The 27,290-nt window shown below is 41.9% G+C and overlaps 1 long non-coding RNA gene across 18 annotated transcripts in view; it reads left to right on the forward strand.

The window, feature by feature from the left end:
• LOC122703329 overlaps positions 1-27,290 on the forward strand; it is a 96,746-nt gene that overhangs the window by 20,865 nt on the left and 48,591 nt on the right. For all 18 annotated transcript variants that reach the window (XR_006343453.1, XR_006343445.1, XR_006343443.1 and 15 more), the window contains 2 exons: positions 6,428-6,532; positions 23,534-23,682. This is a non-coding gene — a long non-coding RNA (uncharacterized LOC122703329). The remainder of the gene's footprint in view (positions 1-6,427; positions 6,533-23,533; positions 23,683-27,290) is intronic.

Genomic DNA, 27,290 nt, shown 5'->3' on the forward strand with positions numbered 1-27,290 from the left:
CTTTATTTCCTGCCCAGCTCGAGTGTTGGCTGTATGCAGTCCCTTGGTTTTGACATTGCCAGTCAGCTTTCCTCCATTAGCCCTATTCCTAGAGCTATGGTTTTGAGTCTTTAATATATCAGAATTATCCATGGAGGCAAGTGTTGAGGAGTTGGATACTTACTTAAAATGCTGATTCCTGGGAGAATGGACACATGGATATGTACGGCTGAGTCACTCTCTTGTGCGCCCGGAACTGTCACAACATTGTTAATCAGCTGGCTATACTCCAGTATAAAATAAAAAAGGCAAATTCCTGGTCTTTACTCCTGCTATCCTGATTAAATTGGTATGGGTGGTAACCAGGAATCTGCATTTTGATTGGCCTTGTAGGTGACTCTGACACCATTCATCATCTACAGACCATATTTAGAGAAACTCTGACTTAGAGGACTCTTTTGACCACCTTCCCCTTACCCCTTCCCTAAAGGGGAAAGAAAAGGATTTGAACTCTTTACTTGGATCCTGAGGTCCCAGGAACCTTAGACTGTCACCTGTCATCCAGTGGGGACAGTGGATAACTGTCTCTGTGTACCTCATCTTCTCATTGCTGGTGGTAGGCACACATTCCCAGTGAGGCAGACTCTACCTGGTAAAAGGGCCTTAATGACCCGGTAGACTGCAGGTCAGTAGCTCTGGAATATACTGGGGACTTAGGCTTTGGACTGAGAAAGCAGGATGGAACATAGAGTTTGAAGGCTGCCAACTGCACTTCAGATTTGCCTCTGGGATGCTTCTTTCTCTGTACACAGTGACCGTGCCCTAATGTAGGCTGTCTTTTGGTCTCCAAGCTGTTGTCACTCCCTCTTGCAGCCATCCTCTGAAAAGCTTCTACTGTCCTCCTATAAAACAACCCAGCCTTGTCTCTCCTTTTAAAATCCCTTGTTGCATTCGTGTTACCTATACAGTCAAGTCCAGATGTCTCAGGTTGGAATAAAGTCTTGCATTTTGACTCAAATTGTGGCCTACAAGGCCTAGTAAGATCTGGTCCCTCCCTGTATTTCAAGTCTCATTTCAAGCCCTTCTTCCCCTTACCTCCTGCATGCATCATCACCTGCTTTCAGTTCTCTGTCTTCAGGGCCTTTGCCTAGAAAACTGTTTACCCTGTTCTTCACCTCATTATCCTTTGCCTTTAAGTTTCAGTTGAGCATTATCTCATTTTGGAGGTCTTTTTTGGCCTCTCTGTGTAAAGCAACACAACATCATTATTGCACCCTGTTTGCTTCCACTGGACCACTTATTGCTTTTTACTCGTTTTTCTTTCTTTCTTACTACACTGTAAGCTCCATGAGGGCAAGGACCTTCTTGCTCATGATTCTGTCTTCAGTGCATAGTGTGTAGAGGTACTCTATAAGGACTTGTTGACTAAATTGCCTTTCACCTTCTTATTAGTACCTGCATTGGTACTTTGTGGCTCTGCACAGTTCTTACCCTTGGCATGTGTGTTATTACCTCTGCCAGAGGCACCCTTTCTCTCATTGACTGATCATTGCTTCTTGTTGTTTACTGCTTCTCTGAGCAATTCCTGGACTTCCCCAGGCAGTTCTAATTCAATAGAGAAAGTACTTTGGTCCTCTTGAATGGATTTTTCACCCTGTATGATTTTCCTTATGTGGGAGATACATGGCATTGCCCTTGGTCTACAGATGACAAGCTAGAGGCTCTGAGAAGTGGATTAATTTGGAATAACCGAGATTCAAACCCTGTGAGTCTGTAGAGCCCTCAGTCATTCTGTCTCACTGTGCTTTCTCTAAAAGACACCAAATAGCAGACTCAGAGACCCTGAAGTGAAGGAGGTGTTTTTATTTTTTTATTTTAATTTTTTATTTATTTTTATTTTTTAAATACTTTTATTTATTTATTTGGCTGTGCTGGGTCTTAGTTGCAGCCTCAGGATCTTCCATATTCGTTGTGGCATATGGGAGTTTTTTTTGTTACAGTGTGTGGGATCTCGTTCCCTGGTCAGGTGCCGAACCTGGACCTCCTGCATTGGGAGCTCGGAGTCTTACCCATTGGACCACCAGGGAAGTCCCAAAGGAGGTGTTTTCAGAAAAAATTACTTAAGTAATGAGTGTGTGTGTGTATGTATGTATGTATATTTTTAATTTTCTGATCATTAAACACAGTAAAGGGTAGAAGTAGTTTCCCCTTATCAGAGGTTTTGCTTTTTGCAGTTTCAGTTACTTCAAGTCTGAAAATATTAAATGGAAAATTCCAGGAATAAACAATTCATAAGTTTTTAGTTGCATGTTGTTCTGAGTAATGTGATGAAATCTTGTGCCATCCTTCTCCTTCCTGTCCAGGATGTGAATCACCCTTTAGTTCAGCATACCTACGCTGTGCATGCCATAGGAAAAAACAGTCTATATAGGGTTCGGTACTGTCCATGGTTCCAAGATTTGGAATGTATCCCACACGGATAAGGAAGGACTGCTGTATCATTGACAGACCATTTGTAAAGATAGGTGATAGAATGAAGGATGAACAAATTATTCAGAGGATGGTGTGTGTATTCCATTTGTTCATCAGTCATATCTTTGGTGATTCCTTGTGACAACCATAACATACAACCTAGTAGAGATGAGCCTAAGTGAAGCACTGTTAAATTCAAACTAAAGCAAATGTCAGTTATCATTCATAGTTGGGTTTCCCAGGTGGCACTAGTAGTAAAGAACCTGATTGCCAATGCAGGAGACATAAGAGATGTGGGTTCAATCCCTGGGTTGGAAAGATCCCCTGGAGGAGGGAGTGGCAAGCCACTCGCAGTATTCTTGCCCAGAGAATCCTGTGGACAGAGGAGCCTGGCGGGCTACAGTCCCTAGCGTCGTACAGTGTTGGACATGACTGAAGCGACAGCACACAGCACAGTTTCTTGGAAGTATTATGAAGGGTGAAATCTGAACATTGTTGTTGAGGGGGAAAATGTGCAAAAACTGGTGTGCAAAGCCTTGTAACACATTATGATAAAAAATACCTTACTGTATGTTGATAAGGGACTAGTTGATATGGTGGATGGCACCATATTATGTAGCAGTTAGAAAGATATACCCACCTTCTCACACACACACGTGCACACACAGACATACAGAGGTATGGAGCAATCTCTGAGGTCTTGTTAAGAGAAAACTAAATCTAGCAAGATAAGAGTTTATGGCATGCTAGGTATTTGTATGAAAAAAGGAGAGGACTCTACTTGCTATAAACAGACTACCTCTGGAGGTTTGTTTCTGTGTTTTTTAATCTTACTGTGTTGCTGAAATTTTTAACCCCTATATACATTGCCTTTTTAAAAAAATGTGATAAAAACACATAAAATTTACTATCTTATCTGTCTTAAACTTTACAGCAAAGAAATCCTTTTTTCTAGTGAATGATTCCCAATTTTATATCTTGGATTTTTGTATTTCAGATTTTTCTTGAAGTGAGACACATTTCTACTAAGAATAGGATAAAAAAAGAGGAGATTGTGCTCGAAATTGAAGATACCTATGTGTACCTTTTGTCTAACATCATTTACCCCTCCATTTGTTTACTTGCACCACTCTTGCCCTGGAGATCTTAGTGCTCCTCCCCTCTTTGTTAAAGTGTAGTTGGTTTACAACATTATATAATGTCAGGTGTACAGCATAGTGATTCAGTATTTTTGCAAATTATACTCCATTTTAAGATAGCTATTATAATGGCTGTAATTCCTTGTGCCATGCACTGTATCCTTTTTACTTATCTACTTTATGCATAGTAGTTTGTAACCCCTAATTTGTCCCTCTCCTCTTTGGTAACCACTAGTTTGTCTTCTGTGTCTGCCAGTCTGCTTCAGTTTTACATATACATTGGAGTTGCCTTTTTCAATGACAGGTTTCTTGTGTGTTGATTTTGTCTTTCTAAATAGAGTAAATTCTTGCAAGCAGGAGGCATGTCTTATGATTATATCCTTTAGCGGTAAGCATAATAGAAGCTGCTCAATAACTGCATATTCAGGAAAGACTAGAGAGAGGTAGATAAAGAGAGAAAGAGACTCTTCCGCTGAAGAGATGATTGCTTTGGTTTTTCTCTGATTCACCTTATACTCTTCACTAGTGAAGAATTTCTTCCACTTGCAGACTAAATGTGTTTAAGATTTGTGTGTGTGTGTGTGTGATGTTACCTTCTGAAACCCCAGGAGAGGGAGCAGAAGCTGGAATGGGGCCTTGAGGCTGTGGCCTGATAGTAGTAATATAGTGATTCTTCTGTGTTGTAGCCTGGAGGAGAGTCTCAAATTTTTACCCTCAAACTAATTTCAAGTGTGGATATTCAGCTGTCACCTGGGTAGTTGGACCTGTATGTCCCTTAAGTGTCTAAATTTAGTAGCATATAATAGGAATGTTTGATAAAAGTAATTTGTCATTTTTGGTTTAAGTATATGAAAGCTCTTAACATAGGGCCTCGCATAGAGTAGGTATCCAAGAGGTGACAGATAGTGTTTGAGAAATGTTTTGAAATAGTCAGATCTTTCCCTGGGTCCCCTATTTCTATTCATGTGCCTCCATGGTTACCCTCAGGCTAAAGAAATAGGGAATAGCAACATGGATTCCACCTTTAGGAAGTTGCCTGTTTCTTGTTTGTGGCTTTATGCTCAAACCAGAAGTATATTCTGCTTCCACATATTTGAGAGCAAAATATCTGGACCTATGGATATACTCGAAACTGCATCCCAGTTGAAAATGTTCCTATCACACTGGCATGGCTGGTTACCTCGGGCAGCTTTCTTGGTGGAGACCTGGCCTGAGAATCTCAGTGGGGAAGTCTTTATCTCTAGGGTGTCACGGCATAGCCAGGGTAGCTTGTTGGGTCCAGGCATGGAGGGAGGGATAAGTAGGGGGCAAAAAGGGCTCAGCTCTGTGTCATTTTCTGTTCCAAGGAAGATGTGGGCACTGGTATGCCAGGGGCAGTGTTCTGGCCTGCTGTGGCTTGTCAGCGCCCTATGAATGAGTCAGTCTTGCTCTTGGCTGCCCTGCAAGGCATTTGGGGTATAGTAGGAGCGGGACTAGAGAATCTAAATCAGATAGACTTGCTTCAAATCCTAGAGATTTGCAGGGAGGAAATACACCTCCCGGGATGTTTCCCGTGTGCTGAGGTAGAGGAATCTGAATCTCTGGGGGTTTCCCTCCATCCGTGTTATGACCTCTCAGCTTTTCTTCATCTTAAGCTTTTATTCCTTTCACACTAACAGTGTCCTGGCTTCTGGGAAGAGCAGGAGGACGGGGAGAGATAATGAACTTGTGGGGCTCTGTGGATCTGCTGTCCTTATAATCCTTTCTGGATCAAAACGTAGGTGTGCAGAGGAGGGTGAATGAGTAGGTGGGAGAACAAACATATGCTGCCTGTACCACTTATCTGTCACTCAACCTAGACCCTTGCTTGTATTATCAACCTCTTTCTGTGTTGTTTTCTTTCCCATTTAGAGCATAACTATGTTGCCACATGTATTAATAATTTCACATGAATGGATCCATACCTTAATACTGTTTTTCTTCTTTAAAACTGTTCTGTAATCCTTTTCTCCTTTTTTCCCTAGTTTCATTGAGATGTAATTGATATATAACATTGTGTATGTTTAAGGTGTGCAGTGTGATGATTTGATATGATTACCACAATATGGTTAACACATTCATTACCTTACATAGTTACCTATTTTTTGTGTATAGTGAGAATCTTTTTTTGTTGGATTGTGTGTTATAGACCTCTTTTCATGTCAGTAAACATAGAATTAATGGCTGAATTATATTTCCACATATGGATATACCATAATGCATATTACTTAGTATTTAATCTGTTTATCTCATCTCTAATCAGCAGAGCCTTCCCTAATGCTCTTCAAGTTGTAACAATCCCCCTTCCTTTACCTTCTCCCTTCTCTCCTTTACTTTTCTTTATAGCGTTTAGCCCAACATGCTATACTACTTTTTTTTCTTGTTTATTGCCTAACACCCTTCATTAGAATATAGGCTCCATGAAAATAGGGATTTTTTTTTTTTAATCTACTTTTTCTATACCTATAGCTTAGTACCAGCTCCAGGTATACAGGTGGTGCTCAATAAATATTTGTTGAATGAATTTGTTGGATTTTTGGTATGCCCATTGAGGTTTTTATTTGTAATATTTGTGATATTATATACATTCTTTAGAAAATACTTTGGTACGTAATCTTTATATTCTTGTCTATGTATCTCCTTCGGATAAATTTCAAGAAATGGAATGACTGAGTTAAAGGATACACACAGGTAAAATGTTGGTTCATGGAGCCAAACTACACTTAAGAATGTTAACACCAGCAGTGCATGGGATTGCCTGTTTCTCCATATCATCAGTAACTCTGGCTTGTGTGTTTTTTGCTTTCCTCACCTGACAGATGACATGTGGTCTTGTCACTGTAATGTGGTAGTTGAGGCTGTGACTCTGGAGCTAGCCTGATGGGGACTGAATTCTCACTCAGCCACTTCTTATATGACCTTGGGTAAGTCATTTAACTTCTCTGTCCCCCTTTCATCTTTGGTAAAGTAGGGTTAATGATGGCACCTGTTTCATGAGAAATAAATCAGTTAGTCCAAGTAAAATGCTTTGAATAGTAACTGAGACATGGCAATAAATATGATTTAGTGTACATTTCTGTGAATATTAAAGATTAAACATCTTTTATAAATACAAATCCAGTATCTTTTGGGCAGATGTATATGTTTTTTAAATCACTCATTCATGTCATGTCCTTTGCACATTTTCCTACTAGTATTTTTTTAAATAATTTGTAAGAGCTAAAGTGTTCACAGTTGTATATCGTGCAGATATTGTTCCCAGTTTGTCTTTCATTTTTCACCTTTGTGTATTTTTTATCTGTTTGTAAGAGTGTGATGTTTTCAGGTAGTCAAAGATAATCTTTTCCCTTATAATATATTTGCTGCTAGACCAATGTTTAGAAAAGGCATTCTTTCCGACTTCAAAATTATAAAAACGGTTATTGTCTTTGAGTACTTTGTGTGGATATATATTTTTAAATCTTTCAATCTTTGATCTGTCTGCAGTTTATTTTGATATGAAGATAGCAGTTGATCTGGCTCTGTTTTCTTTTCAGTAGTGTCCCAAACCCCTTTACTGAAGGAGTAAGAACAGGAACCTTTTATCTATTCTCCCCTCCCCTAATTTGAAAGTAAGGTATCCTAGCTATAGCAAATAGCAAACCTCCATTTTATTTTGTTTTGTTTCAGCTCGTTTCACTTTGGTTCGTTGTATATCATTTCAGCCACACCACATGCCATGCATGGGATCTCAATTCCCTGACCAGGGGTTGAAGCCATGCCCCTTGCAATAGAGGCACAGAGTCTTAAGCACTGGACTGCCAGGGAAGTTCCCGGATCTGCGTTCCTCTGGGATGAATTTGCTGTATAAAGCAGTTTGGGATCAGAACTCGGTTGACTATGTGATGAAGCTGCTGGGCTCACTGGTGTAGCATCTCTCCTGGTTCTGGAAGCTCCTACTAAGTGGATCCTTATTTGGAGACTGCTTTGATAGGGCTATTGTTAATTTGGAATGATAAGTTCTGTTCAAAAAACATGTAACTGTAGCAGGTGTTTCCTCTCTCCAGCCTAGGTATATTGATAGGGTATTAGTTGAGGAGCTGTTGAGTGGTAGTACACCCATCATGTTCTAGCTCTGTCCTCATCTTTTTGGGACCCTCGTCCCATCCAGTTTCTTGCCTCTGACTCAAAATGGAAGGAGGGTGATTCATACACAACAGAGCATCCACATATTTCATGGCAGCTACTATCTGCCGGAGATAATGACAAAAGGTAGCTAATTCATACATGGCATATACCAGGAACTGCTCTAAGCACCTTAACATTTATAAATTCTTGATGTGGTAGGTGCTCTGTACTGGGTTGCATGGTGTTCCCCTAAAAATTGTATCCACCCAGAATGTGATTTTATTTGGAAATAGAGTCTTTGTAAGATATAATCAAGTTATGAAGCCATTCCTTGATTGGGCCATAATCCAGTGCCTGGTGTTATTACAGTAAGTGGGAGACAACACAGACAGAAGACAACCATGTTGAGATGTAGGCAGGGTTTACTGGCACCTATTGGAAGCCGGAAGAGGCAAGGAAGGAGCCTTTAGAGGGAGTGTGGCCCTGCTGACACCTATATTTTGGACTTCTAGCCTCTAGAACTGTGAGAGGATAAATTTGTATTGTTTAAAGCCACCCAGTTTGTAGTATTTGTTACGACAACTCTAGGAAACCAATGCATGCTCTTACTGTCATCTCTGTTTTCAGATAAGGAAGCTGAGGCCTGGAGAGGTCAAATACTTGGAAACTCTTTAGGCCACTGCTCTGATCCCTGGGCATTCACTGCATCTTGTGCTGTTGTTCTTATCAGCTCTGCACCTTCACTACAGCCTTCTGCTTATGGTAGTGCTGGGGCTGAGCTGCTCAGAGGGCTCCTTTCTGTAACATAGCAGGCTGCGGCATTTCCCCCTCCTCGCCCTCTTCCTACTGTAAAGCAGAAATGCATACCTCTCAGGAGGCTTTTGGTTGAAGCCTGATGGTTTCAGCAGGTCTCTTTGTGGCCATACCCCTGCAGGTGAAATCAGACTTTCCTTTTCATTTCCTTGCGATGTCAGGGAAGTATCAGTGACAGGTCAGGGGAGGGTCACCAAGCTTCTTCTGGCAAGTGTTTTTATGCTTCCCATTTGTGGCCTGCTGTATTTCATAGAATTCCTGCCAGTAGACAGCTCAAGTCTTGTTTTTCTTTGGCACTTTCAGGATCTCACACATAGTTTACATGCCACGTCTCACAGTCTATGGCCATGAGCAGAGAAGGAGCAACTTCTTGGTAGCACTGTGAGGACCCTGGTCACTTGTTCTTGATTAACTCGACCCACTGCAGTGGCTCTCTGCCTTGATAAAAGGAATGGGAGGATAAGGGCATTGTTTGACCCAGCTCATCTCCCTGAACAGCACCTCGTCTGCCGTGGTCTCTTCTGTCGGCGTTCCAGAAGAGGTTTCCTCCCTTTGTCCCAGTGCTGGCCACAGAATCCTGCCTGTTTTCTCGTATAGACCTTTTCCTTTGGATCCTAATCTTATTCTTATTCTCAGCTCCTCTTACTAGACTGTGTATCTGTTTTGTTTGCTGCTGTATCCCAGGACTGAGTAAAGACTTGGCACTTATTAGCCCATCAAGAAATATTTATTGAATGAAGGAGTGAATATTGACCACAAAGTTTTGGAATCCTGCTTTTTCTTGCTTCATACTGAAGCCAGGCACTGGATTTAGAACTTTAGAGGTCTAAGCAATGGGAAGATTATAGTTGGTACTGTTGTTGTTGTTCAGTTGCTAGTCATGTCTGATTCTTTGGGACCCCATGGACTGCAGCATGCCAGTCTTCCCTGTCTTTTCACTTTCTCTTGGAGTTTGCTCAGATTCATGTTCATTGGAAGATTATGATGTTCCTTATAATTTCAGCCTTGAGTATATATTTCAGAAACAGTATTAAGCACAAAATAAGCATAAGGAAGTTTAGCAAAGTATAAGGGAAATCCAGCAAAATTTTGATATTTACCATAATGACTACCTGGATGAATAGAAAATAATTTAAAACATTCGCTATTGTTGTTTCTGCTTTCCCAGTTCCCTGAGCGTGTGCTGTCAGGTAATACTGCCTGAACCAGCCCTTCCCTGGCCTTGAATTTCACATTCATTTCCTCATAATTCCATCTGCTGAACCTGCCAGCCAGCCCTTTTCATCGCCCAGTGGTGTCCAGACCACTGAGAGTCCAGCCTGAGCTAGTGCTCTGGGTTCCCTGGGGCCTTGCCAAGAAAGTCACATAGAACGTGTACACTGCTGCAGGGCTCCTCACAGTGAGAATTTCCATGCTGAATTGGGATTTAGAGTCAGCATAGCATTTTAAAAGTTCTATTTATTTTATTTTTGGTTGCACTGGGTCTTTGTTGCTGCACATGGGCTTTCTTTAGTTGTGGTGAGTGGGCTGTCTCTTTGTTGCAGTGCCTAGGCTTCTCGTGGTGGTGGTCTCTCTTTGTGTGGAGCACAGGCTCTAGGGTGCAAGGGCTTTAGTAGTTGCGGGCTCAGTAGTTGTGGTTCACAGGCCTTAGAGTGCATGGGTTTCAGTAGTTGTGGCTTGCAGGCTCTAGAGCGATGGCTCAGAAGGTGTGGTCCACAGGCTTCGTTGCTCTGTGGCATGTAGAATCTTCCCAGACCAGGGATTGAACTCATGTCCCCTGCATTGGCAGGCAGTTTCTTATCCATTGCACTATCAGGGAAGTCCTTAGCTTAGCATTCTGTGCCAAGTGATTACACTTAGACTGTTTTTCATTGTAGTAAATTAGAAATATCAATAACCTCAGATATGCAGATGACACCACCCTTATGGCAGAAAGTGAAGAAGAACTAAAGAGCCTCTTGATGAAAGTGAAAGAGGAGAGTGAAAAAGTTGGCTTAAAGCTCAACATTCAGAAAACTAAGATCATGGCATCCGCTCCCATCACTTTATGGCAGATGGGGAAACAGTGGAAACAGTGGCTGACTTTATTTTTCTGGGCTCCAAAATCACTGCAGATGGTGACTGTAGCCATGAAATTAAAAGACACTTACTCCTTGGAAGGAAAGTTATGACCAACCTAGACAGCATATTAAAAAGCAGAGACATTACTTTGTCCACAAGGTCTGTCTAGTCAAGGCTATGGTTTTTCCAGTGGTCATGTATGGATGTGAGAGTTGGACTATAAAGAAAGCTGAGCGCCGAAGAATAGATGCTTTTGAACTGTGGTGTTGGAGAAGACTCTTGAGAGTCCCGTGGACTGCAAGGAGATCCAACCAGTCCATCCTAAAGGAGATCAGTCCTGGATGTTCATTGGAAGGACTGATATTGTAGCTGAAACTCCAATACTTTGGCCACCTGATACGAAGAGCTGACTCGTTGGAAAAGACCCTGATGCTGGGAAAGATTGAGGGCAGGAAGAGAAAGGGACAACAGAGGATGAGATGGCTGGATGGCATCATCGACTCGATGGACATGGGTTTGGGTGGACTCCGGGAGTTGGTGATGGACAGGGAGGCCTGGCGTGCTGTGGTTTATGGGGTTGCAAGGAGTCGGACACGACTGAATGACTGAACTGAACTGAAATCTGTAATAAATGAAATGAAATCTGCTTCCATGATTCTGGATGTAGAAAGTCTGGAAATTTCCCTTTGTTCTTCCTTCCTAGATCACTGAGAAAGAAGTTAAAACGCAGGCCCACCTTGCCCCTATATTAATATGGGCCTTGTTGAGACCATTTGGAGTGGAGCTCAGGCCTCAAATAGGCTGTTTCAAGGCTATAAATGTAATCACATCCTGTTACTGCTTGATTCTGTAGAGTTTAAAATAGCATTGGAAACCTCCTAGGAAAAAAAGCTCCCCCGTAACTTCTTGGCTAAGGAAGTAGTATGTGCTGGCCAGAGCAGAAGGAGTAGCCAGGGCTCCCAAGTTCTATTCTGGACCTGTTGATGTGAGGTGTGATGTTCAGCAATCTGAGATGGTGTTCTGTAGCTCTAAGGTTTCTCATCCTTAGCACAGAGTTTGTGCTTTCAGGGAAAGAGGCCAACACACTGGTTTCCTGTCCTCTAGGAGAGTCTCATTATTAGAAGTCCTCCCTTTCATTTGAATTTCCATGTCCCTACTTTTTTTTAAATGAAGAAACATCCCCCACAGAGTTAATATAGGAACCCCAGCAGTATCATCCATGTTTTACTTGACTTCATTTTATCAGAATTGCTTTCCTTTTAGCAGTATGATTTAGATCAGCTCTTGTGAGGAATGGAAACTTTGATGGGGTTTAGGAAAAGGAAGGGAAAGTTTGTGTGGGGCACACACCTTGGACAACCAGAAAGGAACATGAAGGGACCAGGTACGTACTGAGCCAGATTGGGAAGAACAAACGTATCTCTGGAGAGCCAGATGTAAATTAGATGTTTTTGTGTATTTTCTCATTTAGTTATCATAATGCAAATCAGTGAAATATTATCTCCATTTTTGCACATGGGCAAACTGAAAGTCAAAGAAGTTAGGTAACTTGCCCAAGGTCAGACAGCTAATAAAAGGCTGAGTTAGGATTTATTCTCCTCAGGTCTGTCCAGTTCCAAAGCCCACGCTGTTTTCATAGAGCTCTTCTGTCTCTGACAAGATTTGAGAAAGGAGGGTGGGGAAAGAAGAGAAGATGGGGAGATGCCACCTTTCTTTACGTCATAGTTCTGCTTGTTTAGACGTGTTTAGCCAGAGCACCCTGTTTGTAGAATAGGACTAGGTTCTGTATGTAGATGTGCTGCAGCAACTTATGTGGGAAAATCACCAGTTGACTATAGGGAAGGATTAAAAAAAGCCTTTGTTCTTTACGTTTAGGTCTTCATTGTAGTGTAACTTACACTGTCAAAACACCACTGGTAACTCTGGTGTACAGTTTAAGAGGGCCTTCCTATCATCCAAATAAAATCTGTTGATGTGTTCTAGGGAATAAGCCATGATGGCGGCAGAGATGAGGGTGTGGTGTGGCCTTACTGCATGTATTGGGAGTTGGTGGCACCTGTTACATGACTATTACAGTGAATTATTACTGAGTAAACAAGAGGTGTCTCTCTTTTGCCTTTCCAAGGGAGACCAGATGGCGGTGAGTGTTGGCCCAGATCCAGGGGAGCCTGGCCTCTGGGCTGGCAGAGGAGACAGCTTTAGTGTCAGGTGATGAAATAAGAAGAGACAGGGCTGGTCTGTCAAGTGATATAATTTCAGGGGGCACCAGGAATACATCTTGCCCCTCAAAGACTTTTCTCAACTATTTGTTATTGCTTGGAATTCTACCAGTGACATTTTTTCCCCTTGATGTAAGCTTTTTGAGATCCTATTAAAAATGAAAAGACTCCAGGAAAGGGTTTGATTATGAAACATCTTGGTCATGTAAGTGGAAGTATGAATGAGTTCTTAAGATTGATTTCTGAGAACTAGACTAAGGCAGGGGCAGAAGGGAGAAAGCATTGTGCCCCTAGTCATAGTGATAGGAAGGATTCACCATTGAGATTGAGATTAAGGCCCTGAAAGGAGAAGTTGGGTCCCCAAGAACCATTTTGTGTTCTTTACAGTTTTGCCTGAGGAAAGACAAGATGCTGAGAGTGTTGAGAATGGAGGCTCTTGTGCTTATTGTGCTCAAGGAGGGGCTGGGTTTGAGCTTTCCCCACCAGTATGCTGGCTGTGCAGTCATGGTGTTGTCTGGAGAACAGCTGACGAGCAGAATGTGACAAGGAGTGTAGGGCCTTTGAGTCTGTGGTTTTCTCTGATGTCCTCAGACAAGGCCATCACAGATCTTAGGAAGCAGGAAGCAGCTTCCCAGAAATGGTGTAAAATGGTGGCGCAAAAGAAGCCACTGATGATGACATGGGTAGGGCGCTTCCTCTGTGGCCGCTGGTCATAGTCACCTTCTGGTCTTGATTTCCCAATGAGCTGTGCTGAGATCGGGCTTTACCAGGAAGTAAAATAAGCCACGTCCAAAGCAGTGACAAAGCATTTGGGGTGTCAATACAAAGGTGCAGTTCTCCCTTGTTCACTGATTTGTGGAGCCAAAATAACTAAGTCAGAGATGCCAGCATAGCACCTATGAGTCACATCTTTAACTGTTTTGGATTGAATTCACTCCTGGTTGACTGTTCATTTTTCATTTACCATTTACAAAGGCTCTCAAAATGCCTTTGTGATTGGAATCCACACATCCCAGGGAGTCTTTGACAGACAGCTCAAATCTCAGTGCTTTTCTCAACTCTTCACAATTGAATTCATGGATGCCATTCACTCTCAGGCTTCACCTTTACTCTGTCCACATTTCTACCCACATTTCCAGAGCATTTTCTTTGGATTAGACTTTTGGCTTCATTCAGGCCTCTGAGGTTCTTTCTTCTTTTGGCACATTTCCCTAGAGGACCACCTAAAGAGTAGTCTCCACCCTTCACCTTCTAAAGTTTGATATAGTATGGATCATGTTCCTTGCTGGAATCAGCACAACTTTTTGGAAATTTCTGGTTATATCATACGTCTACCTCTCTCTCCAACCACCTCAGCCTCACATGCAAGATCTAGTCATGTAGTTGGATCTGCTGACCTTGAAAATTTTGAAGCCAGTGCCCCCCTAGGGAGGGACTCCTGGGCTTATTCCCTGAGTGACAGGTCTGGTCTACTAGTCTCTGCCTCTCTTCCGTTTGACCTGTATTTTGGCTTTTCCCCGGAGGAGCCCCTAGCCCTGTCCAGGACTATAACGCAGGGACTGTGGCCTTTGCTTTCCAGCCTCTTTCAGGCCGGGTCCCTTCTCCTTTTCTTACGGGTAGGCTTTGGCAGGTAGAGTTCTGCCCATGCAATGTTCTCCTCGTGTTGACTACTCTGAACTTTGTCTGCTGCTCTTTGGGCTGATTGGACGTCTTGCTGGTCTGTTTAGGTGTGCTTTTGGAACTAAGCTCTTAGGCGTGGCCAAGCCCTTGTCCTGAGTTTCATGTTAGCTCTCCAGCTGCCTCTGCCTCAGGAAGAGCTTTTAATATGCATTTATAAAGCTCAAAAAGGGAGATAGAGAATACAGCATTTTCTAGACTGACTTAACTAAAGAACCTTTTTTTTTCTTTGACTGAAGGAATGTTTGTTAAAATCTGGCAGAATGTGGTGGTTGGTGGGGCACAGTTTCGGAAAGTACAAGGCTTTATCCCAAACCAGTGGATGTCAAATGAAGGAATTCTAGGTGAAGGTAATGTGACAATGAGAAAAATTCTCTTGGGTAGGGAAGCCTCTCCTGGGGCTCCTCATTCAACAGATGTCCTCTGAGCACCTGCTACTCATCCGTCTCTCTGCTGGAATCACATCATGTGTTTGATTGCTTACTGTGTGTCTGCATAAGGCCAGCTCTGATCTGGAGTGGAGCCCCAGGTGGAGAAGAAGGTAGGGATGCTACATTATTTCTCCCACTTTTACATCCTCTTCTTTCGTCCAGTTGAAATGGGTGATGCCATCATGGCCACAGAAACCATTGGCTTCTAGATCCAAGGAAGGAGGGCTTCTTTGAGGCTTTTTCCCTGGCTTTGACCTCTTCCGGGATTTCTGTAGCACTTTTGAGCACCCCATCTCTCCCACTCTGGGACTAGTTCATCTCCGCACTAGTCTCCAGTCTCGCTGCTAGTTCAGGATTTTACTTTACATATGGGCATCAGTGCTAAGTGGGACGGAGCTCATTCTTATGGAATAGATATGACATTATAAATTTTCTACTTTGCCTGTGAAATCCCTCTTCTTTTATAGCTCATGGGCAGTCCAGACTACAATAATTTTTTTCACCCCTTCAGTGAAGATAAACCCATGTTCTGGGCAGGGCAGTCTTGCAGGTGAAGACTCATTTAAATCTGCTAGGGTGGGTGACTGAGTGCAAAGGACATAGCTGGAAAGGGAAGCCAGTTACTCCCTCTGAATATTATTCTCAGCCAGGATAGGAAAAGACCACTTGAAGCAGATAGAAGTCACTAAGACTCCTGATTCAGGCCTTTTGAGACCCTGGTATATATGTCTTTACTGTCATCAGTGAGATCTTTGTTTGGCTGGCCTTATTAACTCAGTTGGCTGAGCTAATCATAAACTAGATGGAAAGGCTCAGTGTTGAACCTTCCCTTAAGTTTGGTGTTCTCTGAACAGCAACAGATAGTATCCTCCACCCACAAAGCCCCACCTTAGAGGCCTTGAAGGCCTGTTGTCACTTGTCCATTTCTGCCACGTCCTGTGAAAGACCATGGTTTTAACTGTGAAGATCAGGGAGTGAGTTCACTTGCAGGAAGGGGGAAAGGGCTTGTAATGGACATTTAGAGATCTTAAATAGAGTCAGTCATTTGGTCAGTCTGTCAGTTCAGTTCAGTCACTCAGTTGTGTCCGACTCTTTGCAACCCCATGTATTGCAGCATGCCAGGCCTCCCTGTCCATCACCAACTCCCGGAGTTTACCCAAACTCATGTCCATCGAGTCGGTGATGCCATCCAGCCATCTCATCCTCTGTCATCCCCTTCTCCTCCTGCCCCAAACCCTCCCAGCATCAGGGTCTTCTCCAATGAGTCAGCTCTTCGCATGAGGTGGCCAAAGTATTGGAGTTTCAGCTTCAACATCAGTCCTTCCAATGAACATCCAGGACTGATCTCCTTTAGGATGGACTGGTTGGATCTCCTTGCAGTCCAAGGGACTCTCAAGAGTCTTCTCCAACATCACAGTTCAAAAGCATCAATTCTTCAGCGTTCAGCTTTGTTCACAGTCCAGCTCTCACATCCATACATGACCACTGGAAAAACCATAGCCTTGACTAGACGAACCTTTGCTGGCAAAGTAATGTCTCTGCTTTTTAATATGCTGTCTAGGTTGGTCATAACTTTCCTTCCAAGGAGTAAGCGTCTTTTAATTTCATGGCTGCAGTCACCATCTGCAGTGATTTTGGAGCCCAGAAAAATAAAGTCAGCCACTGTTTTCCCATCTATTTCCCCATCTATTCCCCATGAAGTGATGGGAGCGGATGCCATGATCTTAGTTTTCTGAATGTTGAGCTTTAAGCCAACTTTTTCACTCTCCTCTTTCACTTTCATCAAGAGGCTTCTTAGTTCCTCTTCACTTTCTGCCATAAGGGTGGTGTCATCTGCATATCTGAGGTTATTGATATTTCTCCCCACATCTTGATTCCAGCTTGTGCTTCTTCCAGCCCAGCATTTCTTATGATGTACTCTGCATATAAGTTAAATAAGCAGGGTGACAATATACTGCCTTGACGTACTCCTTTTCCTATTTGGAACCAGTCTGTTGTTCCATGTCCAGTTGTAACTGTTGCTTCCTGACCTCCATATAGGTCAGTCTATAGGTATTTATAGTTATTAGTTGGTCTGTAATTGCAAAAGGCTTACTTTCCCCAACTAGTCTTTTCCTGTGATGAAGACATTTCCTAAGATTGTTTCCTTGGTCCCTTTCTCTGTTCCCTTCTTAAACTATCCCCGGTTAATGTCATCTATGCTTATCAAAAACTTTCAGATCTCTTATCTCCAACAGAAGTCTCTTTTCTTAGTTCCTGACTCATGATGACCAAACACTGTTGATACCATAACCTGGATGGCTCTTAGGCTTTTTAAACTCTACATGTCCCAAGCCAAATTACATTGTTTATCAAAGCATCCTCTTTTACCTATTCCCTCATTTCTTCTTATGCCTATTCCTTTTCCTTTGTTCCTTGATTTAGGAGCATTGCCATCCAGGGTGATGAGTAAACTTGCTTCTGAATCATTGTTTTGTGCTGTTCCCCCACCAGGAATTTAATAGGCTCTGAGTATAATGTAAGATGTTTAGGATGTGTCTAGATGGTTTGTTTATTTTTTCTTTTCCTTTTCTTAAATTTCTTGCCTGCAAGACATGTATAGTTGAATTCCATAGAGAAGTTAACAGAAAAAATAATTAAAGGTTAATGTGAGGTTTAGATTTGAAGTAAAATGGAAGCTCTGGAAAGGAAGCATCCAAGGGCTACAAACCTTTGAGAGGAGGCGTCGTGGAAGAGGTGAGAGTTGACTAAGGACACCTGAGGTGGGATAGGGACTGGAATACCTCTTTAGAAGCGCGTGCAACGGTGAAGGGATGTGGCTTGTTTCTTGTGCAGGTTGAGTAATCATCACCTCCCCCATGAGCTGCTTCTGCTCGGCACTAATATACCTTGTGCAGTTTGATTCTGTTTGAAAGGTTCTGAGGACTTGAGTATCCTAGTGTAATCTGTTAGTTAGCCTGGAACTGTCTTTTCCTTTAAAATTTTGGCTCAAAGCGTCGTCCTGCAACTTGTGGGAGCTCTGATTCCTTCACCCAGAATTCACCATGTTCCTGGGAACTCTTGTATTTATGGTCACTCTGATTTTGAGTTCTTGCTTCCATTAAATTCGTTCAGATTGTAGATGGTCTTAGTGTCTCAAATTGCTGTTCCTGTTTCCATCCACATTGACTCAGATGGTAGAACTCAGATATCTCCCAGCTCAAAGCCTTTGTTTGTGTGTGTAGCAGACTTTGTTAAAGTTTGGCGTAGTGGAGAGTATTTTACGTTGCCCCAAAGTAAGCAACTTGAATTCTAATACTGGCTCTCCCTGTCCCTTAAAGTGTTTTGTCCACCTTTGCATTAAAGATCCATCACTATTACTGTATGTGGCCTTGGTGTCTCTTACAATCTTCTCTCTCTTTCCTTTGCAAACTGTCCTTACTGTTACTACTAAGCACTGCAGATACTTATTACTCCTATTATGCAAAGCAGTTGAACTCTTAATTCTCTCTCCCAAATTCACCTCGTATAGCCAAGATCCACTAAAGGACTCCACTGAATAAAAAGCTCATCTACTTAGCCACACAAAGGATTTGTAGAACCTCTTATATGTACATTATCTTCTCTCTTTTGGAAGTATTTCTTGTTTTAAATACTACTTCTTAACCCAGAAATGGTTTTGCTTTGAAGGATCTGTGCAGAGGAGGTGTAAGAGAAAAGGGCAACATTGTGAATATAAGCAGGAACCTACATAAAACCTATTGTGGGCAATGAAAGAACTTGTCTAACTGGAAAGAAGAATTCTTGTTAGGGAGTAGTGCTCAGCATAGATTAGGAAGTCCAGAAATGGACCTATGTTCAGTGGGAAAGGATAGTGTTGAGGACAAATATCTAATCATTTAAAAGAAAATGTCTGTCACCTTCTTCTAAAATAAATTCTAGATAAATACTTTTATTTATTTTTATTTCTTGTTATTGAGTTGGCCAAAAAGTTTGTTCATAAACCCAAAAGAACTTTTTGGCCAACCTGATAATTATTTTTAAAAGTAATTTTTATTGTTGATTTGCAGTGTTGTGTTAACCTAAAGATTTTTACATAAAGTGATAAGTGTACTTGAAAATAGTTTTTTTAGTGTGGTACCAAAAGCAGAAACCATAAAGGAAAAAATGTGGTGGATTAGTTTTTTAAAAAATCACAACAAAATACCATAAGCAAAATAAAAAGTAGATGTCAGTTGGTTAAAAAAAGAGTTTTCAGCATATCTCTAATGTGTGCAAAATTCTTAATTTGTAAACTCTTATAAATTAATAGGAAAAAAACACAAGAAAGTGAGAAAAGTCATAGAAAAATAAGTATAAGTGATTAATAAAGAATATAGAAAAAGGCTGTTTCATTTATAATCCAGAGAACACAAACGGTAATGAGGTATCATTTTTCAATATCAGGCTGTATTTAGACTGATACATTTAAAAGGGAGAAAATATTTATTGCTGGTGAGGGCTGGAGGAAAGAAGAACTTATACTCTGTTGCTGGGAATGAATATTAATACATTTTCTCTAAAGTTCAGTTTGGTGACATGTATCATATTTAAGGTACACATGGTCTTAAACTAGCAATTCAACTTCTAGGTATTCATCCCAGTGGTAAATGTACAGAGATACATACTTGAGGATATTTACTATTATAGAGTTTATAAAGCAATCAAAATAGCCATTGGTAAGGGACTGGTCAAATCAATTGTGGTATGTCCATACAATGATACATGAAGTAAATCTTTAATTATTGACACAGAAAGATGGCTGTAACAGATGCATGAAAAAATATATAGCATATGAACCTATTTCAGTTGAGCTATAGCCATAATTAGGTAGATATATTTTAAAAATCATGCAACACATTAACAGAAATTATCTTTTGTGATTCAGAAAAAAAATAGCCACTTTAAAAAAAATAGGAAATAACGAGTTGAGAGAGTAGCATTGAAACATATACATTACCGTATGTAAAATAGGTAACTAGTGGTAAGCTGCAGTATAACACAGGGAACTCAACCTGGCTCTGTGACAGCCTAGAGGGTGGGGTGGGAGGGTGGGGGGAGGTTCAGAAGAGAGGGGACATAAGTATATTTATGGCTGATTCATGTTGTTTTATGGCAGAGACCAATGCAACATTGTAAAGCAATTATCCTCCAATTAAAAATAAATTTAAAAAATAGAACAATTATAACAATATCTGAAATTAAATAAATAGTAAATAGATTCTGACGAGGGTGATGGATGGGCTGAATCCAGGCAATTTTTTTTTAAAAAACCTTGTTGAGCTAGGTAATGATAGTGGTGATAAAAGAAAGTTTTATAGCGTGAATGTATGAAATGAATGAAGTGAAAAATTAGGTTAGGGAAACAAGTTAGGAAGCTATAGTGGCAGTGCAGGCCTGAAATATGAAATAATAAGGCATCAACTGGGGTAAGCAGTAGGATTATAAGGAAAAGAACGAATCTGAAGGGCACTTCATAGAAGAAACCACTGATCTGATCGTCTCTCAGGCAGGAAGAGGATAAAGAAGAAAAAATAAGTCACTGATAATGCCAAGGTGTCTGTCTACCCTGTGAAGTTGGACAACTACTCGTCGTGACAGATATAGGGGTAACTGGAAAGGAGAAGCACTCTTTCTAGAAGAGGAGACAAACTTGTTTCTTGGGGTTGAACTTGAAGGGCTAGAGGTACATCTGAAAGGAAATGTTCTTTAGGCTGGGGATTCCCATTTAAAGAAAAAGTTACATGTAAAAAGAGAGGTAATAGGTGAAAGTGGGGGCTCTAAATTTGATGTCCTTAAATTCTTAGGGATGGGGTGGGTCATACTTGGTTCTCCCTTTGCTGTTAGCGGTCTTGACAGACTCTGGAGAGGAATGTGGCGTTGGTCTCATTTGGAACCTGAGAGCAGATCTTGAGGAGAGGTAGGATTGGGCAGTCATCATCATTATTTTAAAACCTCTCTGCCGTTTACAAAGGCCATTATGTGCAGCAGTTTATTTAACACAATCCTGTATACTATGTGTTATTTTTTTTTTTTTTACTCCTCTATAGAACTGAAGTTCCGTTAGTAAAATTAGGACTCAAACTAAAGTATGCATGTGTGCTCAGACACTTTACTTGTGTCTGACTCTTTGTGACCTTATGGCTCCTCCTTTCTGTCATGCTCCTCTGGCATGGGGATTCTCCAGGCAGGAATACTGGAGTGGGTTGCTATACCCTCCTTCAGAAGATCTTCCTGACCTTGGGGTTGAACCCATGGGGGTTGAACCCATGTCTCTTATTTCTCTTGCGTTGGCAAACAGGTTCTTTATCACTGGCACCACCTGTAAAGCCCAAACTAAGGTAAGTGAAGTGAAAGTCGCTCAGATGTGTCCAACTCTTTGCGACCCCATGGACTATACGATCCATGAAATTCTCCAGGCCAGAGTCCTGGAGTGGGTAGCCTTTCCCTTCTCCATGGGATCTTGCCAACCTAGGGATCGAACCCAGCTCTCCCGCATTGCAGGTTGATTTTTTACCAACTGAGCTATCATTGAAGCCCAAAGATCTAGTATGTGTTTGCTCACTCATATCTGACTCTTTGCAACCTTTGGATGTAGCCAGCCAGGCTCCTCTTAACCGTGGGATTTTTCAGGCAAGAATACTGGAGTGGGTTGCCATTTCCTCCTCCAGGGGATCTTCCTGACTCAGGGATCAAACCTGCATCTCCTGTGTCTCCTGCATTGCAGGCAGATTCTTTACCCACTGAGCCATAGGATACAGGCCTCAAATTCTGTTTTTCATGTCTTCACTCTCTGTCACTTAGAGATGAATTTTCCAAAGAGGGAAAAACTAGAGCAAAAGCTGTAGCCTGGATATAGCGGTACCTACAATTAAGAGGTGGGAGGAAGATGAAAGCCAGGGAAGACACCATGGCACTCACAGTCACTGCCCTGTCCCCTATCCCTTGTAGGCCCTGACATTCCTCTAACCAGAGAATGTTGAATGTTCCATTGAATTCAAGGGGGAAAAGTCCTAATCTATTCATAAATAGCTTGAAGTATTTTAAGTAAGGTTGGAAAGTTTGGTTACAGCAGAGTTTGTGTGGTAACTTGGTAGTTCATGAGATTCTGGCTTCATTCTTTTGAGAGCATTACAATAAAAGTGTATTTACTTAGACCCATGAAGGAAGCGCTTAACTAGTAACATGAAAAAAGGGTTTCTTTGTGTGTGTGTGACGTCATTAGGTTTGTTTACTTTTGGAATGACATGGTAACTTACTTGTGTATGCACTAGCTGGTAGAGAGCCAAAGAAGACTGGCTTCAATGAGTAGAAAATCAGACATCTCTTAAGTCACTTCAGTTTCCCAATTGACAGTCATATTTATGGGATGAAATTGTTTAACTAAGTGGTCCTGATAGCACAGACACAAAAAGCAGTTGTCTCCTGTCAGAAGTTCTGGGTCACCAGGGTCCACTTTCGAGATGTTCTTGGGCAGTTGACAAACTGCTGTCTGCTAAGAGTCCTGTAGGGCATCCTTGCACCTGAGTGCTTGGAGCATAGTGGGCAGTCATAGTGCTTGGAAACAGTGGGTGATTGAGTGGGTGAGTGAGTGAGAGAGCGATCATGTGAAGGACTGAAGGAATCTTTCACCCAAGGCATGCTGAGTTGTATAAAGCATTCTTCTCACAGCCTCCCATTATTACTTGGCTAGGTGGTTTGGGAACAAGTCTTAAGACTCAAGATTTTGTAGCAGGGAGGGAAGAAGTGGCACCATGGGAAGTTTCTGCTCTGAGCTGGTGTCTCCACAGAGAGGGGACATTTCCAAAGCCAGTGTGCTAGTGTGACTTGAGTCACAGTCACATGATCTCTCCTCCTAAAGAAAATCAGGCTGCTGAGATGGTCTGTGGGGCAAGTGAGAGGCCCACGGAGGTAGGAGAGTTCCTGTTGGCAACCTGGATCTTTCTCAAAGAAGGCAGCTACTTTGTAAGTCGTCTGTAGGAGGCTCTCCACCATCCTTCCTCCTCACTGCTTGGATTCTAAATCAGGAGCCTTTCAGGCTCATCCCTGGTTTTTGCTTACCCAGCCTGGCCCTGCCCTCTGGCTGTGTGCCCCTGGTGATTTTTAGCCTGGCTGGAAATTATGCCCTCTACAAGGTTAAAGCAAATTGGGAGGTTCTGGCTCTGGCTCCAGGGGGGCCGGGGCCTGTCACCTGGCCCTGTCCTGTGTTTCCTGGCATGCTTTCCTGGCCACCTTTTTACCTTTACACAGTCCTCCAAGCCCCTATTTCTGCCTGGGTGAGGATTAAAGCCTGGCTTCTTCAGAGGAACTGTGGGCGCAGGAATGTCAGTACTTTAGAAGTATCTGATGCCAGTCCCTGTGTTGTGATTTAGGAGAATTACCAATTTCATATAGATGCTATCATGTTGAGGGTGGTTGGGAGACAAGGACATGGAGATTTTTCATATTCACAAAAGGATTTACCACTGTTTTTTTTTTTTTTTTAAGCATTAAACCTGCTTTTCAAAATCAGATTTAATTTTCATGCTTTAAATAATGTGCAGTTATTTGCATCAGAAAAAAACTTTGGAGATTTTCTAGACAAATTTCCTTGTTTCAGAAATGAACAAAACTACGGGAGGTCTAGGAATGGTGAAGCGGCGCCTGTGCTTTTGAGTGCTCAGATTATGTGAAAGGAATTGAAGCAGACACTGCGCGAGGGGAAGTCTCAGTCCCTCCTTGAGGAGCATCTCTTGGGCCATTTTTCAGGTAAGGGAGGGGAAAATGTGTTCTTTCCCCTGGAATGCTCTGCTCACATCCCTCAGATTGGGTAATTCCTGCCCCCATTGACTTTTACCTTAGTCTTTTCAGTCTGAACACCAAATGACACGGTAATGTCTTAGTATTTGATATTCTTAAGGCGGGTTTAAATAAGTAAAAACCTTTATTACAGGTTGTGAATGACTGAATGCAACTTTACTAAGTTAGCAAAATGTCATGGAGGATCTTCACAGATCCTGAGTTAATTGGTTGAGTAGATTGATTTATTGTTAAAATTATCCAGTTTGTAATAGGTACTTGTAAAGTCTATGCATTTATCAATTACTTATTAACTGTAGAGTTATGTGATAATTTGATATAAAGTGATAGTGTATGACAGGTATAAGACTAATGCTGTGGGAACTCAGAGAGGAAAGATTATTTTTAGCTTTTGGATCTAGAGAATCAGGGAAGTTTTGTGAAAACCTGTTTGTCTAACACTTGAAACAAACTTGCTTGTACCCTAGTCAGAGGTAGTGTTGATTACAAAGGGAAATCTATTCTCCTCATTCATGTTATTAAAATTTGGAATTAATAGCAACGCAGTGTATTTCTTTTCACTGTTTCTTTGCTAATCTCTAAAAGTTTTCCAAAGAACAGACCTTTGGTAAATAAGAGGAGTCCACTCTCTTTTATTAGATAGTATCTCTGCAGCTGGCAGCTGGGGGCAAGGGCGGACTCAGTTAGGGAGGCTGCTCTTTCAAGAAGCTTGTTTGAAGAGAGGAGTGTTAGTGAAGGGGGGACACAGGATCTAGGGAGGTCTATTTATTATTTGAGACCCAAGCATGATCTTGCACTGTGGGGAAAAAGTTAGTAGAGAAGGAGAAGTTGAAGCTAGAAAAGAGAATAACAATTGTTGAGCAAGTCTCCTGGGGAGAAAGGTCTGCTGTATCCAGAGTGCAGGTAGAGGGATTAAACTTGAACTGAACAAAAAAATAATAAAAAATAAAAAGAATAAACTTGAACTGAACAAAAGCCAAGGCTGTCGCTGATTTTAAGTGTATCACCACCGCACCACCATCTATTGCTTTCCTACCTTTTGCTAGCACTCTGTTAAGCACTGTCAAGTCTCATGTGATCAGGGTGAGGGGCATGGTGTCGGGGCGAGGGGTGTGATGGGCAGAATGGTTTGGTAAGATTTTGGAGAGACATTTTCCTTCTGTTGGGCTAGGTGTTCTCTGGGCAGCAGAAATTGAGGTCATCTGCCAGGAGCAGGTGGGAGAGTGGGGATAGCAGCATGGTTTTTAAAAGCTGTCATGCTCATGGAGTGATCAGAAGACACGTGGGAGGATAACTGAACAGTGCTGAAGACCCAACTGATACTGGAAGCAGCAACTTTCTGGAGGGAGTAGCCCTCATGACTAATGATTGCTTTAGCGGTGCCCACTCAGCAACTTGGGGGTTAAAGCAGAGTATATTCATATTCAGATAGGAGCTGTGTTCTGTGGGCAAATGGAAGACTTGGAGTAGAAGGAATCTGGGATATTAGCAGCAGAGTGGTCATCTAGTTGACTAGAGAAAGAAGTGAATCGAGGAGAGGACTGATAGGCAGCCAAGTGATGAGGGAGGTGGGTATCGGGAGTCTGGAAACCTCAGTGGAGTTGAAGAAGCAGCTGTAGGTGAGATGAGGAGAGGTCCTTTGTATAGGAGGACATAGGAGATCGTCAGCAGGCAGGTCTGACTTGAAGTGGAAAGGCAGACTGATCAAGGAGGCAAAGTCCTTGATGAGCGAGAGGTTATTAACTTACAGCAATGAGGAGGAGGAGCATAGTAGTTTGGTATAGACCTCGGCCAAGGGAGGGTTTTTATTTTTGTTTTTTTTTTAAGGTTATAGGAATAAAACAGCACTGAGACAGACCATCTGTTTCTCCTTTGGAAACCACTGGGTACTGAAGGATGATTTTATGGCAGAATCCTTATTGTCCAGAAACCAAGTTCCTTAAGGAGTGTCAGGTTTCAACCAAGGAAAAGATGTCTAGAAGCATCTTTAGTCCTGCCTTCTGCACAGCTGGTTGAATACCATAGAGTTTTAGCACTGGGGAGGCAGGCAGTTCTGGCCAAATGGGACAACCTCCACAGAGTACTGGGTCTGTAGGCAGAGTTTGCAGCAACAAGGACTAAGTACTCTTGCAGGGAAAATCCCATTTGGCCACTAGGGTTTTCTTTTTTTTTCCCCACTGGGGCTTTTTAACTGTTCAGGATCAGAGTGGGGGGGCCAATGCTTATCTTCTGTGTAAGGCTGACGGGAAACTTTAACAGTTTCTTGCTTTGAAATACTAGGAGTTATTGGACTCTTGAGCTTTCTATTCATGTCGGGTTTGGAATGTATTTTTTCCCTCCGCAGTGACAGCAAATAATGCCCTAAAGCCCACAATTTGAAAGGGTCTGGAAATACTCAGATTATTGTTTATAAAGATGTTTTTGGATTTTCAGTGGCTCAGGATTTCTTTGACATTGTTAGTACATTACTCAAACATTTAAGAAAGAAGCCTCCTAATAGATGAAAACGAGCAATCAAGTAAAATTTTCACATTTCTTTTGCTTTTTTCTTGATTAATATACACCACCACCACGGCTGTAAAACCAGATATGAACAGCTCAGAAAATGATTGCTTACTCAGCCATTTCACCACAGGAACCTGCTAAGCACAGCTCTGTGGTCCCCAGCAGAAGAGGCTGTGTGGCTGAGAGCTTCAAGTGCATTGCACCCATGATGGTACTTTATAAATTGTTCATAATTGCTTTTGCCACATAAAAATGAGAAACTGCTGTGTGACATAGCCAACATAAACAAAGATAGGAGACAGTCAACAGACTGGGAGAAGATTTTTGGGATGTATGTGATAGTGGATTAATTTCTGTAATACATAAAGGGTTTCTAAAAATCAGTAACGATAAGACAACAGACTGTAGAAAATGGGCAAAGAATACAAGTAGACAAGTCACAGCGGGGCAAACTAAATTTCATTTAAAGAAGTGCTTATTCTTAGCACAGTGTTCTCTGGATGAGAATGTTCATTGCATTGGTAAATATCCATGAGTAGGGATTGTGAAATGCTGTGTGGCCATGAAAACATTACAATAGCTTCTGTATCAGTGAAAAAAGCAAGTATACCCCACAGGACTGTGAAAATAGGGGTCAGTGAAAGTAGGGGTCCAGAGTTTTCTGGGGATAATTCCAGCTTTGTTTTTAGTTGATACATTTTATTAAATTTGTCACAAAATGTGACTTTTATACCAGTGTAAGGCCTGAATGTAAATAAATTAATATCTACCCCCCTAAAAAAGAAAAAAGCAAGTACAGAGCAATATGACCAGAATGTTGCTATTTATGTTTTTATTTTTTAAAAGGTCTGTTTACTTATTTTGCTTTTTGGCTGTGGTGGGTCTGTTTGCAGCACACAGGCTTCCTTGAGTTGCAGCGAGCAGGCCGCTCTTGATTGCAGTGCGTGGACTTCTCATTGTGGTACATGGGCTCTAGGCGTGTGGGCTCAATAGTTGCAGTGTATGGGCTCAACGGTTGTAGCTCTTAGGCTTAGTTGCCCCACAGTATGTGG

The sequence above is a fragment of the Cervus elaphus genome, chromosome 11 (assembly GCF_910594005.1).
Source record: "Cervus elaphus chromosome 11, mCerEla1.1, whole genome shotgun sequence".
NCBI classification, from domain to species: domain Eukaryota; kingdom Metazoa; phylum Chordata; class Mammalia; order Artiodactyla; family Cervidae; genus Cervus; species Cervus elaphus.